The following is a 6,000-nucleotide window of genomic DNA, read 5'->3' as shown; positions in this document are numbered from 1 at the left end:
GAGAAAGCTTGTTAATATGCAAAACCCTGGAACTTACTCCCAAAGTATGTATCAGTACATCTGTTGTGGGCCCCAGGAATGAACATTTTTTCAAACACCATAGGGGTCTCAGATGCAGATAATCCACGAGCATACCCTGAGAACAAAGGTTGTACCCATTCAACCCACTTTCTAATTTCAAACTTTTCTCAAATTTCTCAAGGTCACTTCTTCACAATCTCAATCTCAGTCTCAGCAGATGATTTAGCCCAGTGGTTCTCAAACTTTTCTTTATATTATAATCACCAGGGCAGCTTAGAAAAATCCCAATTTCCAATCCACTTTCCATACCAATTAAATCAAATCTTCCTTTGGGGTTAATTATTTTTTAATCAAAGTATAAATACATACAGTATTTTTACACAGATTTTAAGTATACAGTTCAGTGAGTTTTAACAAATGTATTCATCTCAGTAACCAACATCCTAATCAAGATATTGGACATTTACATCAACCTGGAAAGTTTTCTCTTGCCCATTTGGGTCAACACTCCTCTCCTTCCAGAAGCAACTACTACTGTAATTTTTATCCTCATAGATGATGATGTTGATGATGATGATGATGATGATGATGATGATGATGATGATTTTTGCCTGATCTTGATGGAATCATACAAAGTGGGTTCATTGTTTCTGGCTTTTTTTTTTTTTTCTCAATGTAATGCTTTTGAAATTCATGAAACTCATGGTTGGCATGAGTATTTTTTAAACTTTTTAAAGTATTTACAATGTATAGTTAACTTTGAGAATCAAAATTTATCCTAATCATTTTCAACTTTGTATGGTGTGTTAACAAGTTTGACAAATGAACAAAATGAGGTTTAAAGAAAGAACTTATAGAGCTTATAAAGGTAGGAGCCAGAATTTAAACACGTTTATTATTTGCTGAGTCATACCTTCCAGCTAGTATTATCGTGTCATGTTCCTTGTCCATTAATTATACCACTTCAATCTTTTCTTCACCACTGGCTTTTTTATTTCCCTCACTCTACAATAATGCTTAGGGTTTCTGTAACCTAAAAATAAATAAATACATAAAATCTTTCCTTTAAACATGTCAGCCTTCAAGCTACATCCTTGTTTCTTTCTTCCCGTCCCTCCTAACTCACTTGTAACTTCCCGCTTTACTGCTCTACCCACTGCACAAACTAGCTTCAGCCCCTACCACATGACTGAATGGTTCTTGGGCCAGCAGTGATTTCCTAATTGCCCCATTCAGTCTTTCAGCTTAATGTTCATTCTGATCAATACTTGGCCACTCTTTCCCCACGTCCTTTTTCATATGTTCAACTGACGGGACAGAGGCCAGTGGGAGACAGCTTAGTCTCAACTAGTAACTAAAACCTATTTTAGTATTAATCAAGGTCAAATGAGGAATCAGATTCGTGGTTCTAGTAATAATTGCCTAACAACAGTTGGCAGTTGTAACAGTCTACTATACACAGATTGATGGTGCGGCAAAATCCGAAGAGGAGAATATAAACTCCTCTCTCGAGATATAGACAATTTTGTTGATTAGACAAGACTCAAGTTTTAAAACCATTGTAGTTTATCATACTATTAAACAGTTTCAAATGAATACATGTTAGACTGTATGGTACATACTATAAGTACAGTAAGTATTCAGAGAAGAAAATATATTTCTGGGCAAAGATGATCATAGACTAGTGGTGTATTTTGTTAAGATTCAAGCCAGAAAGATGAGATGGGAAGGATGGTCCAAGCAGAGGACCCTGCACCAGCAAAGGCAAAGAGCTCATTTTCTTGATGATGGTTTTCTCCATTCCCTGGCTTTTCTATATGACATTTTCCTTAGTCTCCAATCTCCATTTCTCCCTGCTTCCATTGATTACCATACTTCCCATTAAAACTCCTCCTGGGCAGACTGGTAGCCCCATGCTTAGCTGTGCCCATCCACTCTAGCTCTGCTGACTGTCTGGCTCTTTATCCACCTAGAAGACCCATGCCATCTTCCAGATTATACTGGGATTGAATCTAAGGTTGGACAACCTAGTCAACTTCTTTCTTAATAGTTCTCTAAATTCCCCAGAAGAGCCTCTTTTCAAAGAACATATAATTGTGAAAACATTTAAAAATCATCAAAAGATGTTCACATAGAAGCATAGCAGGGGACTCACATTAGCACAGCAATATCATACATACTCTTCTCAGCAACTAAGCTTGGAGTTTCTCTTAAGTTTTCAAAGCTGAGATCCCTTTAATCTGGAACTGACCTGCCCAACGTTTGCTTTTCCTAGATGGAGAACTAGAAAGGGAATTTCCTCTCCCACCTAATTGAGTTGCTTTCCAAACACTACAATTCAGGTCTCAAACTTCTTGGACTCTCTCTTCTGTACCATAAAGTCTTCCTCCTCACTGAAGAAATATTGTAGGAATCTGGAAGTCATTGCAATAGCTGAATTTGTTGCCTAGTATAGATCAAAACCTTGCTTTATCTAAACGACGCATCTTCACTGAGCAATTAGGCATTAGAAAAAAGTTAAACTTTTTTCTTTTTTAAATCAAGACAACTCATCTCATGAGAGTACTGCTATCCTACCAAGACGCACCATATTGTGGCCAAAGTTACAAAAAAGCCTGACAAGGCCATGAACGGTGTTTCAAAATATAAGTTTTATTATCATTCAGGTGTGGTGAGACCAGCATACCAGGGGATGATTGCCATTGAAAAGGTAGTTTGTTATACTCTCAGATCCGAAGCGGAGGGGGTACACCACACCTCAGGAGGTCACACAGGGAAGCACCAGTGTGGGTCAGGAGGCAGAAGGAGAGGGAGAAATATGGCAAGAACCTTTACTGTGGTTTCCGTGGGAAGGACCAGGCAAGGCAGGGAATCATCAGGCTTAGGACTGGCTAGTTTGAATAATTTCAGCAGGCTCTGGGGAATAGGGGCTGACCCTAGTTGTCTGGTACCTGGTCCTGGGATGATTAGGGCAGGTGGATGGTGGGCCAGAGTGTGACAGCCCAATAAAGAAGGTGGTTGGGCTATGGGCTCTGGGTTGGTTGGTTTGCATTTGAAAGTACACTCTCCAATGAGTTTACTATCTCTAGGAACTGGCTAACTCTGGGAGAGGCAGTCTCTCCCCATCGGCAAAGCCCCACATATCAAAGCATCAGAATAAAAGAATAGAGATGGTTAATACAAATGGTCGGGTATGATGGGGAATGATATCCAGGGGAGAGAGGAATTGTAGGGCCCACATTATCACCAATGACTTTTCCCTTTCTCACTCAACTCTGAAGAAGAGAATAGTTGTAATATGTTACTCCTTCTTCTTCCTCCTGCCTTTGGAGGATGCTACCTGAGTCTGCCTTCTCTGCAGAGTCTCACAGGGCTTTTGGAGCAGGATGCTGTAAGACGTCAGTGCTTCCTAATTAGAGAAATTCTGAGTAGCCAGATTATCGTGGAGCTAAACCCCGTCCCCTGCTTCAGAGGAGCAATTGCAGCGCACTGTAGGTGGCACCTGTACTGCTCAAATAGCTATGAATCTAAGCTCTGGAATTCTCTTCTATTGGGTGCTCATTTTAAAGAAGGAAACGCATTTCTGAATCTGGGCAAGAGACCAATTTTAAAGGGAAGTTGAATTTTACCCTTATATGAGTCTTTGACTGAGGGTTGGTAAAAGACTACTTCCAGATCCTAAATTTGAAGTTTAAAACATAGTCTAGATTAGTGATGCCATTTTTCTAAGGCAAGTTGTTTCAAAGACATATAAACTATATCATTCTCTTTAATCAGAGAATTAAAGATCTATCAGTTAGTATTTTATTTTATTTTCTATTTTCCTGGAAACGGCTGCTTTATTGGTGAGGACAAGTTGTAATAAGAAACGATATGTATAGATAAATATTAAAAGATAAAAGAGACAGTTGCTCATAATCGCCTTGTTGATGGAGCCATTTTAGAGTGTTGGGTTAAAGTACATTGTTTTCTGATAGAGCAATGGTTTCCATCAAGTCCAGCTACCAGCAGCACGGTGCAGTCAGAACAGAGGGCTGATGCCTTGGTCTTACACAGGCCTCCCTGGCAGTGTGCTTGTCACCTGGACGTCTCTAATTTTCAGTGACCTCCTTTGTAAAGTGAGACCATAACTATGGGTTTTTTAACATAATTAAAAAAATTGTGGTAAAATACACATGACATAAAAGTTACTGTCTTAACCATTTTTAGACGTACAGTTGAGTGGCATTCAGTACATTCACGTTGTCGTGCTGCCATCATTATCGTCATCCTCTGGGCGTGAAGACCCATGCTATCTTCAGAGAGTTTCACACAGAGCTGTTTTCATCTTTCAAAACTGAACTCTGTACCCATTAAACAAACACTTCCCATTCCTTCTACTTCCAGCCTCTGGCAACCCCCAGTCTATTTTCTGTCTCTATAAATTTGACTATTCTCAACACCCCATGTAAACAGAATCATACAGTATTTGTCCTTTTAAGACTGGCTTATTTTACTGAATGTAACCTCAAGTTTCCTCCATGTTGTAGCATGTGTCAGAATTTCCTTCTTCTCTAAAGCCTGAGTAAGAGTCCCTTGTATGTCCATACAACATTTTATTTATCCATTCATCCACCTGTGGACATTTGAGTTGCTTCCCCATTTTGGCTCTTGTGAATGGTGCTGCTATGAACATGAGTGTACAAATATCTCTTTGAATCTCTGACTTTGATTCTTTGGGGAATATACCCAGAGTGGAATTGCTGGATCATACGGTAATTTTATTTTTAATTTTTTGAGGAACAGTCATACTGTTTTCCATAGTAGCTGCACCATTTTACATTCCCAGGACTGGATATTTTTAAATGTCCTTTCCACATCTAAAATTCTAGGACCCAATACCTGCTTTAAAATAATCACTCTAAGCCATTTCCTCTTTATATGGACATCTTGATCACCAAGGGAAAATGCTCAAACATCTTTTTTTTTTTTTGCGGTACGTGGGCCTCTAACCGTTGTGGCCTCTCCCGTTGCGGAGCACAGGTTCCAGACACGCAGACTCAGCGGCCATGGCTCACGGGCCCAGCCACCCCATGGCATGTGGGATCTTCCAGGACCGGGGCACGAACCCTTGTCCTCTGCATTGGCAGGCAGACTCCCAACCACTGCGCCACCAGGGAAGCCCACTCAAACATCTTTTACTCGGAAAGCTTCTTGTGATCTCTCTCTCTCTTTCTTACAACTGACTTATATTCCTTCATAGCACCCTTATTTTCCAGGGTCAAACCCTAATCACTTTTTAAATTAACTTTATTTTTCTCAGGGATACGAGCTCCTGGAAGGCAGAGATCAAGTTTTATTCTTCTTTAGTATAGTGCCTGATACAGAATAATCGAGCAGCAAATGTCTGTTGAATGAATGTGTGGATGGATTGGAAATAAATAGGATCAAATAATTCCAAATGAGGAATTGAGGAAGTGATTAAAAGTAGTAAAATTGGAGAATAATTTTCTCTGATGCAAAATATTTCCTGGGAGAGTCTGAGACTCAAATAATGGTAAGCATACTAATAAAAGTAGCTAATGTAGTGCTGTAGCAACCATCAGCAAGGGAGGATCTTCTCCCTTGGGCTCTGGGATGCCTAGTTTAACATTTTTGCTCCTGCAGGCTGGCACGGCCAGAGGATGGACTGGTTGTTTTAATGCCCATCAACATGATAGTGCAAAAGGGGCATTCAGTGCCCATTCACGGTGGAGCAGAGAGGGGGCTTTCTCCACGCGTCCCCATCAGGCAATACAGAAAATTTGTCTCTGATGCTGTCAGGGACCTCAGGATCCAATGATTCAGAGCCCGGTTCTCTTGGATGGTGTAGCCGAGTTTCAGAGAAGGGAAAATGCTGTTCTCAGCTTATGGCAAGAGGGCTGCGTCCTAGATCTGGAGATTCCGACAGGTGCTCTCCCCACACAGTTACAAACTATTTTTACATCACTTTGCTGAGCT

This window comes from Mesoplodon bidens (assembly GCF_964165515.1).
Source record: "Mesoplodon bidens genome assembly, chromosome: 17".
Lineage (NCBI taxonomy): Eukaryota > Metazoa > Chordata > Mammalia > Artiodactyla > Ziphiidae > Mesoplodon > Mesoplodon bidens.
Note: the sequence above shows the minus strand (reverse complement) of the source record.